Consider the following 14999-nt stretch of genomic DNA (forward strand, 5'->3'; position numbering starts at 1 on the left):
GGCCACTGAGCCTGCGCGTCCAGAGCCTGTGCTCTGCAACGGGAGAGACCACAACAGTGAGAGGCCCGCGTACAGCAAAAAAAAAAAAAAAAAAAAAAAGAATATGTAAGGCGCATTTACAACCTAATAAGAAGAACACAGTGAGATACAATTTTAAACCCAATCCATTAGTAAATTGAATATGTCTAATATCATCAAATATTGGAGAGAATGTGGATTAATAGACTAGCTTATACTTTGCTGGTGGGAGTATAAATTGTTCAACTACTTTGGAAAATAATTTGGCATTATCTTTTAAAGGTAGAGATTCATATACTCTATGATGAAGAATTTTACTCTTGGATATATACTCAAAAGAAATTCTTCCACATACATTAGGAGACATACACAAGAGTGTTCATGGAAGCATTCCTGTTTGAAACAGCAAAAACTTAGGGAAAATCCACACACCCAGTAATAGGAGAACTGATAAATGGTGGTATATTCAGACAATGAAATATTTTACTACAAAGAAAAATGAAGGTAAATGTAACCTAGAAATATAATTTGAGTAAAAAGTAAGCCCTCAACATTAGATATAACAATATACCCCCTCATTTTTAAAAAAAAAGTTACAAATGACTAAAACTACCCAATGTACCTTAAAGAAATATTTATATTGTGTTAAAACTATCATTCTAAAAGACTAAGGGAATAATAGAAGTGGCCGGATAGTGACTTCCAGTGGAGAGAGACGGGGTGCAAGAGAGGGAGGAGAACTTAGGTATACGTTAGAAATGATGAATGTTCTCATTTCCATGCCGGGTAGTACATATACAGGTATTTATTGTTTAACAAGAAAATATGAAAGTATAAATAAAGGCCATGCCTAGACCAAGGTTACACTGTGTCATGGACCAAGGATTATGATTAATCAAGTTTTAGGCACCTACTGTTGGAAACACAACAATTGGACTTTTATTGTGCAGAAATGTTCCTGGTTGTATCAGTATTGAGAGAAAGAAGAGTCCTGCACCTGGGACAGGAGGAGAGACAAAGTGGTGTCTGAAAGAGAAGGGGAAAGAAGCCCCAAGAAAGTCATAAACATGGCCTGAAGAGAAAGGTTTGTGAGAAATTCCCTGGGGGGGATGGTCCAGGAGCTTGGAAAACAGAGATGTTAAGGGGTCCATTTTAAGTTGTTTCCTGTTCTGAGCTCTGGTGTAAGTAACCTCCATTAACCGAAGTCCACAGTAAAGGTCTGCTACACAGATAAAATAAATGATAATAATAAACGTCTTCATCCATGACTCAGTTATCACACACACATTCATAGAGTTCCTACTGCATGGGGTACGGCACTAGGGATATAGCAGCAAACCAGGTAGGCCAAATGTCTGTCCTCATGAAGTCACTATATAATTTTTCAGCTGATGATAAATGCTAGGGCAAAATGAAGTAAAGGAGAGGGAGAGCCAGATGTGGGGTGATTTGTATCAGTAGTGTTTGGGGTGAATGAGGAGAAAGCAAGTACGGGACGGCTACAGTGGGGTGAGAACACAGAAAGGGAGACAGTGAGTGGGGATTCAGAATTCAGCAGAAGCAGGAATTTGTGGTGACAGGCATCTAGGAGAGCACAAGTTCCCTTTACAACAAATCATAGGAACATCGGAGAAGCCTCTGTTTTTCCCATCATATGCAGAATGTGGTTTGCATTGCTTAGTTTGTAACTTAAGGGAAAAGTTAATTCCAAAAGTTGGAGAATTTCAGGCCACTGCCATTATACTTCCAACATTTCAACTATTAAGTTGTTTACCCTCTTTTGTATGAGTGGTTCTTTACCTATAGGAAGAGTAGGGAGGATGGATATTTGTACTTTGAAAAGTTTTCCAAGTAATTCTGCTTCCCAACATCCCACTCCCCCAATCTCACCTCCCTCCATTGGTGAACATTTCTTATATACAACAGTGATTCCTAATTTGGTTATCCTAGGGTATTTCAAGTAATCTCAGGTTACAACATTTTAACAAAGTAATAAGTAAAATTACTGATAACATTTTTTAAATTTTTATTTATTTATTTAATTTATTTTTGGCTGCGTTGGGTCTTAGCTGCGGCACACGGGATCTTTGTTGAGGCACGTGGGCTCTTTCGTTGCAGCGCGCGGGCTCTTCATCATGGTGCTCAGGCTTCTCTCTATTTGTGGCATGCAGGTTTTCTCTTCTCTAGTTGCGTCACGCAGGCTCCAGGGCGTGTGGACTCTGTAGTTTACGGCACGCAGGCTCTCTAGTTGAGGCACGTGAACTCAGTAGTTGTGACACGCGGGCTTAGTTGCCCCACAGCATGTGGGATCTTAGTTCCCTGACCAGGGATCGAACCTGCGTCCCTTGCATTGGAAGGAGGATTCTTTACCACTGGCCCACCAGGGAAGTCTCTGATAACATATTTAATTTAAAAAAAACCTAGCAGAGCACTTGTTTAAAAATAGTAGTATTCTTAAATGAAATGCCAGGATCCTCAGTGCCTCAATTTGAGAATCATTGTGTCATTTTTTTGATATTCTTTAATAATGGCCCCCTCTTCCCTGGCATTGTTTATTTCCAATGTATTGGAACTGAAACTGGGCAAAACAGTTAGATGAATGTTGAGTTAGCATAAAAGTCTCTCTTTTGGTCTTTCTATGTGTGTGTTTAAAATAACTCATTAAATGCTTACTACATGCCAGGAGCTATTTTAAGCTCTCCATATGTATTATTTCATTGAATTCACAATATCCTCATGAATTATATTCATTACTACCCCTACTTACAAGTGGGAAAACAAGGCACAGGTTTATGCAGCCAATAAGTACAGTGCTGGATTGTCACCAAGGCAGTCTGACTCTTGAGCCTGTGGCTTTAATTCATTTACAGTACTATCTTCAGTAAATACCAGTGCAGTTAATAGAATCATGTTCTAACATCACCCAACAGTCATGAAACTAGAACCCACAAAATACTCCTTCTCACAGAAAGTGCAGAAGTTCTTATTGACCCATCATTTTAAAGTTTCTTGTTAAAATTCTTCAAAAAACTTGCTACCTTGAATTTTCAAGGTTTTCCAAGTTCATGATTATCAGCTCATGAATGCCGGAAGAGAAGATGACTCATTGCTGCCTAAACTAAAGGGCAGCAGGTTCCTAGTGAAAACAGTCCAGGGTGAGTTGATGACTAATTCTAAATGCCACATAGAATATGTCCTTTTATTTTTAGGGGCTCCAGGAAACAAAGACATCCAGGTATAAGCAGAGTACAAACATCAGTGGGCTTTGCCAGACAGCATAACTTAAGCATTTTATTTTGAGTAGAAAGAACTCGGTCTTTGTGTCCTACAAATGTCACACTGTTTGCTTTCATACCATGTTCTTTCGTCTGCGGTTATTACTTCCTTCTCAAGTACACAGATAGAAACTTCTGCTTGTATGGAAAGAGACTTTTCCGAACTCCTATTTCCTTTCCCTACCACTTTCCATAGTAAAACAATAATTTTTTTTTAATCTCAAGTTTCCTTTCCTCTTTCGACAGCTATTTTAGTATTTCCAGGATTTGAACACATGCACACACACATCACAATCACCATCTCTTGAAAAAAAGTTTTAGGAGCTCATAATTTCTCTATTCTGAATTTTTTCCCTCAAATCCTGTAATAAAGTTATCCTTAAGATATAAGCGAGAACTGTTGGTGGGAATGTAAATTGATACAGCCACTATGGAGAACAGTATGGAGGTTCCTTAGAAAACTAAAAATAGAACTACCATATGACCCAGCAATCCCACTACTGGGCATATACCCTGAGAAAACCATAATTCAAAAAGAGTCATGTACCACAATGTTCATTGCAGCTCTATTTACAATAGCCAGGACATGGAAGCAACCTAAGTGTCCATCAACAGATGAATGAATAAAGAGGATGTGGCACATATATACAATGGAATATTACTCAGCCATAAAAAAAACGAAATTGTGTTATTTGTAGTGAGGTGGATGCACCTAGAGTCTGTCATACAGAGTGAAGTAAGTTAGAAAGAGAAAAACAAATACCCTATGCTAACACATATATATGGAATCTAAAAAAAAAATGGTTCTGAAGAACTTAAGGGCAGGACAGGAATAAAGACGCAGATGTAGAGAATGGACTTAAGGACATGGGGAGGGGGAAGGGTAAGCTGGGATGAAGTGAGAGAGTCGCAAGGACATATACACACTACCAAATGTAAAATAGATAGGTAGTGGGAAGCAGCCGCATAGCACAGGGATATCAGCTCAGTGCTTTGTGACCACCTAGAGGAGTGGGATAGGGAGGGTGGGAGGGAGACGCAAGAGGGTGGAAATATGGGGATATATGTATATGTATAGCTGATTCACTTTGTTATAAAGCAGAAACTAACACACCATTGTAAAGCAATTATACTCCAATAAAGATGTTAAATAAATAAATAAATAAAAATAAAGCAAGGATCCCCCTTACATGCTAACTCTCCAAACTCCACTTATGACCAATCTGCCCTCAATTACATCTCTATCCTTTCATCACCTTCCTATGTCTTCCCTGGCCTGGATTCTGTCTAAATTAAGGCAACAGGCCATGAGATGTTGAGTGTGTCCATCAGCATTTTATTGTTGTTAGGAAACTGAACTGTATCTACCTTTCCCGCATTGGCTTAAAAACAAGATGCATTGGTATTGAACCAACACTTTCCAGGTATAATTTTTTTCTGGAACATATTTTCATTAAACTACACATTTTTGTGTTTTTTAAAAAAAGATGTAAGCAAGATAAGCTGTTTACAATTAGTTAAACACATAGATGCTGTGAAACCTCTAATGACCACAGCATTAAGAATTGCGTCCCATGGGTAGATATTGTAGCTATTGAAACAAAACTAGTGACAGAAACCACTAAACTTGTGGTGCAGGCTAACCTATTCCATCCTATTAAAACAATGATGATTGGGACTTGTGGTTGCCAAGGGGGAGGGAGAGTGGGGGAGGGATGGAGTGGGAAATTGGGGTGGGCAGATGCAAACTCTGTATGTAGAATGCATAAACAACAAGGTCCTACTGTATAGCACAGGGGACTATATTCAATATCCTGTGATAAACCATAATGGAAAAGAATATGAAAAAGAATGTGCACATATGTGTAACTGAATCACTTTGCTGTACAGCAGAATTTTTTTTTAACATCTTTATTGGAGTATAATTGCTTTACAATGGTGTGTTAGTTTCTGCTTTATAACAAAGTGAATCAGTTATACATATACATATGTTCCCATATCTCTTCCCTCTTGCATCTCCCTCCCTCCCACCCTCCCTATCCCACCCCTCCAGGCAGTCACAAAGCACTGAGCTGATCTCCCTGTGCTATGCGGCTGCTTCCAACTAGCTATCTACCTTACGTTTGGTAGTGTATATATGTCCATGACTCTCTCTCGCTGTACAGCAGAAATTAACACAACATTGTAAATCAACTATACTTCAATAAAACAAACAAAAGAGTATACTGTTGGAAAATAAGCCATTTTCCATTTTTTACAGAACTAGAACAAAATATCTTAAAATTTGTATGGAGACACAAAAGGCCCCAAATAGCCAAAGCAATCTTGAGAGAAAAAAACAGAGCTGGAGGAATCAGATGCCCAGACTTCAGACTATACTACAAAGCTACAGTGGGCTTCCCTGGTAGCGCAGTGGTTGAGAGGTCCGCCTGCCGATGCAGGGGACATGGGTTCGTGCCCCGGTCCGGGAAGATCCCACATGCCGTGGAGCGGCTAGGCCCGTGAGCCATGGCCGCTGAGCCTGCGCGCGGAGCCTGTGCTCCGCAACGGGAGAGGCCACAACAGTGAGAGGCCTGTGTACCACAAAAAAATATATATATATATAGCTACAGTAATCAAGACAGTATGGTACTGGCACAAAAACAGAAATATAGATCAATGGAACAGGATAGAAAGTCCAGAGATAAACCCATGAACCTATGGTCAACTAATCTATGACAAAAGAGGCAAGGGTATACAATGGAGAAAAGACAGTCTCTTCCATTAGTGGTGCTGGGAAAACTGGACAGCCACATGTAAAAGAATGAAATTAGAACACACCCTAACACCATACACAAAGATAAACTCAAAATGGATTAAAGACCTAAATGTAAGGCCAGACACTATAAAACTCTAGAGGAAAACATAAGAACACTCTCTGATGTAAATCACAGCAAGATCCTTTTTGACCCACCTCCTAGAGAAATGGGAATAAACAAAAATAAACAAAGGGAACCTAATGAAACTTAAAAGCTCTTGAACAGCAAAGGAAACTATAAGTAAGACAAAAAGACAACACTCAGAATGGAAGAAAATATTTGCAAACAAATCAACAAAGGATTAATCTCCAAAATATATAAACCACTCATGTAGCTCAATATCAAAAAAACAAACAACCCAATTCAAAAATGGGGAGAAGATCTAAGTAGACATTTCTCCAAAGAAGACATACAGATGGCCAAGAGGCACATGAAAAGCTGCTTAACATCACTAATTATTAGAGAAATGCAAATCAGAAAACTACAATGAGGTATCACCTCACACCGATTAGAATGGGCATCATCAGAAAATCTACAAATAAATGCTGGAGAGGGTGTGGAGAAAAGGGAATCCTCTTGCACTGTTGGTGGGAATGTAAATTGATACAGCCACTATGGAGAACAGTATAAAAATAGAATTACCATATGACCAGCAATCCCACTACTGGGCATATACCCAGAGAAAACCATAATTCAAAAAGACACATGCACCTCAATGTTCATTGCAGCACTATTTACACCAGCCAGGTCACAGAAGCAACCTAAAAGCCCAAGACAGATGAATGGATAAAGAAGATGTGGTACATATATACAATGGAATATTACTCAGCCATAAAAAGGAACGAAATTGGGTCATTTGCAGAGATGTGGATGGACCTAGAGACTGTCATACAGAGTGAAGTAAGTCAGAAAGAGAAAAACAAATATCATATATTAACACATATATGTGGAACCTAGAAAAATGATACAGATGAACCAGTTTGCAAGGCAGAAATAGAGGCACAGATGTAGAGAACAAACGTATGGATACCAAGCTGGGGAAGCAGGGTCGGGGTGGTTAAAAAAAAAAGAAAAGGAAAAGAAACCATTTTCCATATGTTGAGAACATTCTGAAAAAACACTGTAAATTAATCCAATCAATCATGCTGAAGTAAAGCTGTTAGAAAATGTTGAGAAAAAACAAAACAAAACAATGCTGATTGGGAGTCACTCAATTGATTTCACAACCCATAATCAGTGATGGCTCACCCTTTGTAAAGCAAGTACCAAATGTGGCACCCCTGGCATCACAGGAAAGTGGTTTTCAACCTGGGCTGAACGACCTCTGGAACTTTTCAAAAGTACAAATTGTCAGGGTCTCACATAGGACCAAGTAAATTAGAACAACCAGGGAGTAGTGAAGAAAGTTTCTGAAGCTTTTCCCTTGACAGGTTTAGGAGGCAGCTGGTTAGGGAGAGTGACAAGAACGGGTTCATTTGTTACTGAGAAGTGAGATAAGTGAAGTGAGGGGTGAATCCAGGTTTTGTGGAGACTGAAGCTTGTACAAGTTTAGAGTACTTTTTAAGAAAAATAATATAAAATTAGGTAAGAAAATAACTTTTCTTGTAGAATGAGAAAATTAAGCACAACAAATAACACATTTTTAAAAGCCGGCAAATCTCACAAATATGGAAAAACTCATAAAAATATTTTTATTAACTGCCTTGTGTGGCTCTTAATACTTTCTATTTTATGTTTATTACCTTCATACTCTTTGATGTATGTTTAGAGAGAATAGAATGACTAGTTGGTCTTTGCTTTAGCATAGTCGATTGACATTTATTTTTTATTGATGATTGTTGAGAAAAGTTTCTTCCAGCTTCACAACTTATTATTGGAAATGTCACATGAAAATTTCAGATTGCAGAAAATTTCAGATAGTTTTCCAGGGTTGCCATAACAAAACATCACAGACAGCATGGTTTAAACAACAGAATTTATTTTCTCACAGTTCTGGAGGCTGGAAGTCCAAGATCAAGGTGTTCTCTTGAGGCCTCTCTCCTTGGCTTACAGATGGCTGCCTTCTTGCTGTGTCCTCACAAGGTGACTTCTTGGTCTTTGTTGTCTGTGTTCTAATCTCCTCTTTTTATTAGGACACTAGTCAGATTGGGTTAAGCCTCACCCCAATGACCCCATTTTAACTTAATTATCTATTTAAAGGCCCTATCTCCAAATACAGTCATATTTTGCAGTACTGGAGGTTAGGATTTCAACATATGAATTATACAAATTTTGATGGGACACAATTCAACCTATAACATTGTCAAATCTGGAAAAACAGCTCTCATATTTCTTCCATTTATGAACATAAAGATTTCAGTTCATTAAAAATTTCCCTGTGCAGTTGTTGATTGTAAATACTCTGAATTAGTGACACATTGATTAGTTTTGTGTCTATGTCCTCATATATTGATCTCTTGCTATATCTTTGTAGATGTCAAATAAGCAAAAAGAAAATCTAAACCATTTTCCAATAATTCACCTTTCCTTGTTATTTAGATTTTCAAACAATCTAAACACCTACTTGTTGCTTCTGTTTGAAATTTATCACTTTCTCTTAATAAACTATTGCTTTTAGTATGATTGGAAAAAGATTTTATGGTTCCCTTTTCAACATTAGATTAATTTCAATTTATCTCATCCTCATCTTTACTGCTTTTGTAAAGCAGAAAACTTTTAACCTTTTTAGTTATTTATTTTAAATTTAGTCACTTTAACTTTTCTTAGTTATTTATTAGATACATTTAAGTTATAAAAGAAGCTGTGCTTTATGCCAAAACCATATCAGTAGTTTGTAATTCCTCACTTAAAATGAAAAACTATTAAACATCTTGCCAAATTGCAGTTGAACTTTGGTATACCATTTCCATAAAAATAATAATAATGCACGATGTTTTCATAATTGTGTATACCGCATCATTGAGTATATAATCTTGACAGGAGAGAACTTCTGCTTTGACAAGCTGTAGATGAGAACTGAATCCTCCACTGCCATTTTGCATGTCTGGTGTTGGAAGCATTTTTGCAGACTAACTTCTGTCTCTATGGATTTCAAACCTTGTTTCTCATTGACAGCGCACATGCTTCTGGGGCTGATTGCAACATGAGAGGTTCATTTCTTGAACTGGCTGTATCCTTGCAACTTCACGACGCTAGGTGAGTTGGCACAGTGCGTGGTAGTGGTATTCCAGGAAGCTGTCTCTACACTGAGAGATCTAGCAGTAACTTCACTATACACGGAAATGACTGTGAGTCATGTAAATATATCCCACTCAACTCAAACTGAAGATCTCCCCATTTCACCTTTCACTTTAACTGGACTCCAGAAGTGCCTGTGGCCACACCAGTGAACCTAAGAGGAAGTCAGAGAGGAAAGAGACAGAGGTCTTCACTAATTGTGGTTAAAATATCTTACTTTTGTAGATTTCAAAATCATATGACATGTGAATATATTTCTGGGGCCCCTTCCAGGGTTCTGGGAGGGGGTGTACAGGTGAGGGCACTGAACCTTCAGCATCACTGTATTCATGGAAAGCGGACCCTGGTTGAAGTATCCAAGAGCTCTACTGTCCCTATACCATAAATGTCACTTAAGATTTCCACCCAGTAGAGTGGTTCCCCAGTGCTTGTCTTCAAGTCAGAGTTGGTTCATGACAAAGGTGTCAATAATATAAAATGAAATGAAAACGATAAAGACAATGTGATATATGCATACCATATATCGTTGTCAACTATTCCGTCTTGAGAAAGATGATCACTTTAAAATGTAATCTTTCCTATTAATTTGGTGTTAAAATATCCTTCCTTATTTGAAATATTGGTGACAATAGAGAGTAAAGTATAACTTATATATCTCAAGTAGCTGAATGAAGTGACCTACTGACTAGACTCTCTTAGTATCATTCACTTGTACATTGGAAGATGTCTGTCAAAATCTGTTTTAGTCTTCTCATCTTGACAGTGACTTATCAAGAAGTCTGCTCCTATTTCATTAGAGTACAGAGAAGTTTGTTTTCTTATTTTTATAGGGCTAATTTTGTCATTAAAATATGTAATTCAAACTTAAAGTTTTACAAAATTATTTGTGGAGTATATTTTTTCTGCTCTTTTGTAGTGTGCCTGTTTAAAACTCTCCTTCATTGATTTGCCAGCATCAGTGCAAGCTAGGATCATTTTAGAAATGTGGTTTTATAATGTACTGATTAAGTCAAAGCTTGCACTATGATATTGTGTCCTTCTACTATTTTCATCCTCTAACATGATGTTAGATACTGATGAAATGCAGCCCTGCTAAAAACAGCATCAACATTCCTGAATAATGAATCAATCGTTTCCTGATTGGCAACTTGGGCATGTTTATGACATTAATTATCACATATTTTCAAACTTTGAAGATGACTTTGGTATAGCTTCCCGCCCACTCAAACACAGCAGGCATCGATTTACAGACAATGCAGACATAATTATAACCCTGACAAACCAGAGAGGATGGTAAATTTCCATTATAACTGAGCACTTTGGCAGTACTCCAAGTGAAGACCCTGACCTACCAAATCTAACCAGTTATTTCTTGTGGGGGCAGATTCTTGCCCCACTCTGTCTCTTCCACAGAAAACACATCCTTTGACATCAGTGAGAGGGTACTCTGCAGAAAAGAGGTTCAAGAATTAGCTTAGCTTGTGTGAAACAATACTTGCCTTGAGTAAACGCATCACTGAGAAATTTATTTATGTTTTCTTTTTTTTTAAACATCTTTATTGGAGTATAATTGCTTTACAATGCTGTGTTAGTTTCTGCTTTATAAAAAAGTCAATCAGTTATACATATACATATGTCCCCATGTCTCTTCCCTCTTGTGTCTCCCTCCCACCCTCCCTATCCCACCCCTCTAGGTGGTCACAAAGCACCGAGCTAATCTCCATGGGCTAAGTGGCTGCTTCCCACTACCTATCTATTTTACGTTTGGTAGTATATATAAATCCATGCCACTCTCTCACTTCGTCCCAGCTTACCCTTCCCCCTCCCCGTGTCCTCAGGTCCATTCTCTACATCTATGTCTTTGTTCCTGTACTGCCCCTAAGTTCTTCAGAACCATTTTTTTTTTTTTAGATTCCATATATATGTGTTAGCATAGGGTATTTGTTTTTCTCTTTCTGACTTACTTCACTCTGTATGACAGACTCTAGGTGCATCCACCTCACTACAAATAACACAATTTCGTTTCTTTTTATAGCTGAGTAATATTCCATTGTATATATGTGCCACATCTTCTTTATCCATTCATCTGTCAATGGACACTTAGCTGCAACGAACATTGTGGTACATGACTCTTTTTGAATTACAGTTTTCTCAGGGTATATGCCCAGTAGTGGGATTGCTGGGTCGTATGGTAGTTCTATTTGTAGTTTTTAAAGGAACCTCCCTACTGTTCTCCATAGTGGCTGTATCAATTTACTTTCCCACCAACAGTGCAAGAGGGTTCCCTTTTCTCCACACCCTCTCCAGCATTTATTGTTTCTAGATTTTTTTTTTTTTTTTTTGTGGTACACGGGCCTCTCACTGCTGTGGCCTCTCCCGTTGCGGAGCACAGGCTCCGGACGCGCAGGCTCAGCGGCCATGGCTCACGGGCCCAGCCGCTCCGCGGCATGTGGGATCTTCCCGGACCGGGGCACGAACCCATGTCCCCTGCATCGGCAGGCGGACTCTCAACCACTGCGCCACCAGGGAAGCCCTGTTTCTAGATTTTTTGATGATGGCCATTCTGACTGGGGTGAGATGATATGATATCTCATTGTAGTTTTGATTTGCATTTCTCTGATTAGTGATGTTGAGCATCCTTTCACGTGTTGGCTGGCAATCGGTATATTTTCTTTGGAGAAATGTCTATTTAGGTTTTCTTCCCAGTTTTGGATTGAGCTGTTTGGTTTTTTGATATTGAGCTGCATGAGCTGCTTGTATATTTTGGAGATGAATCCTTTGTCAGTTGCTTCATTTGCAAATATTTTCTCCCATTCTGAGGGTTGTCTTTTCATCTTGCTTATGGTATCCTTTGCTGTGAAAAACCTTTTAAGTTTCATTAGGTCACACTTGTTTGTTTTTGTTTTTATTTCCATTTCTCTAGGAGGTGGGTCAAAAAAGATCTTGCTGTGATTTATGTCATAGAGTGTTCTGCCTATGTTTTCCTCTAAGAGTTGTATAGTGTCTGGCCTTATATTTAGGTCTTTAATCCATTTGGAGTTTATTTTTGTGTATGGTGTTAGGGAGTGTTCTAATTTCATTCTTTTACATGTAGCTGTCCAGTTTTCCCAGCACCACTTATTGAAGAGGCTGTCTTTTCTCCACTGTATATTCTTGCCTCCTTTATCCAAGATAAGGTGACCATATGTGCATGGATATATCTCTGGGCTTTCTATCCTGTTCCATTGATCTCTATTTCTGTTTTTGTGCCAGTACCATACTGTCTTGATTACTGTAGCTTTGTAGTATAGGTTGAAGTCAGGGAGCCTGATTCCTCCAGCTCCATTTTTCTTTCTCAATATTGCTTTGACTATTCGGGGTCTTTTGTATTTCCATACAAATTGTGAAATTTTTTGTTTTAGTTCTGCGAACTATGCCACTGGTACTTTGATAGGGATTGCATTGAATCTGTAGATTGCTTTGGGTAGTAGAGTTATTTTCACAATGTTGATTCTTCCAATCCAAGAGTATGGTATATCTCTCCATCTGATTGCATCATCTTTAATTTCTTTCATCGGTGTCTTATAGTTTTCTGCATACAGGTCTTTTGTCTCCTTAGGTAGCTTTATTGTTAGGTATTTTATTCTTTTTGTTGCAATGGTAAATGGGAGTGTTTCCTTAATTTCTCTTTCTGATCTTTCATTGTTAGTGTATAGGAATTCAAGAGTTTTCTGTGCAGTAATTTTGTGTCCTGCTACTTTACCAAATTCATTGATTAGCTCTAGTAGTTTTCTGGTAGTATCTTTAGGATTCTCTATGTATAGTATCATGTCATCTGCAAACAGTGACAGCTTTAATTCTTCTTTTCCAATTTGGATTCCTTTTATATCTTTTTCTTCTCTGATTGCTGTGGCTAAAACTTCCAAAACTATGTTGATAATAGTGGTCAGAGTGGACAACCTTGTCTTGTTCCTGATTTTAGAGGAAATGGTTTCAGTTTTTCCACATTGAGAATGATGTGGGCTGTGGGTTTGTCATATATGGCCTTTATTATGTTGAGGTAAGTTCCCTCTATGCCTACTTTCTGGAGGGTTTTTGTCATAAATCGGTGTTGAATTTTGTCAAAAGCTTTCTCTGCATCTATTGAGATGATCATATGGATTTTCTCCTTCAATTTGTTACTATGGTCAATCACATTGATTGATTTGCATATATTGAGGAATCCTTGCATTCCTGGGATAAACCCCACAGTCTCTAAGACTGTCCTCAATTCTTTTCATTCTTTTTTCTTTATTCTGCTCTGCAGTAGTTATTTCCACTATTTTATTTTCCAGGTCACTTATCTGTTCTTTGCCTCAGTTATTCTGCTATTAATTCCTTCTAGAGAATTTTTAATTTCATTTATTGTGTTGTTCATCACTGTTTGTTTGCTCTTTAGTTCTTCTAGGTCCTTGTTAAAGGTTTCTTGTATTTTCTCCATTCTATTTCCAAGATTTTGGATCATCTTTACTATCATTATTCTGAATTCTTTTTCAGGTAGACTGCCTATTTAGTCTTCATTTGTTAGGTCTGGTGGGTTTTTATCTTGCTCCTTCATCTGCTGTGTATTTCTCTGTCTTCTCATTTTGCTTATCTTACTGTGTTTGGGGTCTCCTTTTCAAAGGCTGCCAATTTGTAGTTCCCATTGTTTTTGGTGTTTGCTCCCAGTGGCTAAGGTTGGTTCAGTGGGTTGTGTAGGCTTCCTGGTGCAGGGGACTAGTGCCTGTGTTCTGGTGGATGTGGCTGGATCTTGTATTTCTGGTGGGCAGGACCACATCCGGAGGTGTGTTTTGAGGTGTCTGTGACCTTATTATGATTTTAGGCAGCCTCTCTGCTAATGGGTGGGGTTGTGTTCCTGTCTTGCTAGTTGTTTGGCATAGGGTGTCTAGCATTGTAGCTTGCTGGTTGTTGAGTGGAGCTGGGTCTTAGCATTGAGATGGAGATCTCTGGGAGAGCTTTGCCGTTTGATATTACATGGGGCTGGGAGGTCTCTTGTGCACCAATGTCCTGAGCTTGGCTCTCCCATCTCAGAGGCACAGGCCTGACACCCGGTCAGAGCACCAAGACCCTGTCAGCCGCTCAGGGAAAGAAAGAACGAAAGAATGGCAGGAAAAAATAAAATAAAGTTAATAAAATAAAAGACAATTATTAAAAATTAAAAAATAATGAAAAAAAGAAAGGAAGAAGAGAGGATCCAAACCAAAAAACAAATCCACGAATGATAATAAGTGAGAAAAATGATACTAAAACAAACAAACAAACAAAAAATACGGACATACAGAACCCTAAGACAAATGGTAAAACCAAAGCTATACAGACAAAATCACACAAAGAAGCATACACACACACACTCATAGAAAGAGAAAAAGGACATACATATATATGGAGGAAGAGAGCAACCAAATCAATAAACAAATCTACCTATGATAATAACCTCTAAATAGTAAACTAGGATAAACATAAAATGAGAAACAATTTAGATGCAGAAAGGAAACCTCAAGTCTACAGTTGCTCCCAAAGTCCACTGCCTCAATTTTGGGATGATTTGTTGTCTATTCAGGTATTCCACAGATGCAGGGTACATCAAGTTGATGGTGGAGATTTAATCTGCTGCTCCTGAGGCTGCTGGGAGAGATTTCCCTTTCTCTTCTTT

The 14999-nt window shown here is 38.3% G+C and overlaps 1 protein-coding gene across 1 annotated transcript in view; it reads left to right on the forward strand.

Annotated features, from left to right (window-relative positions):
• DSPP (dentin sialophosphoprotein) overlaps positions 1 to 14999 on the forward strand; it is a 144099-nt gene that overhangs the window by 96857 nt on the left and 32243 nt on the right. Inside the window, exons 4-5 of the mRNA XM_049709017.1 lie at positions 8082 to 8173; positions 9206 to 9286. The gene's annotated coding sequence lies outside the window, so the exon portion shown is untranslated. The remainder of the gene's footprint in view (positions 1 to 8081; positions 8174 to 9205; positions 9287 to 14999) is intronic.

The sequence above is a fragment of the Orcinus orca genome, chromosome 4 (assembly GCF_937001465.1).
Source record: "Orcinus orca chromosome 4, mOrcOrc1.1, whole genome shotgun sequence".
NCBI lineage: Eukaryota > Metazoa > Chordata > Mammalia > Artiodactyla > Delphinidae > Orcinus > Orcinus orca.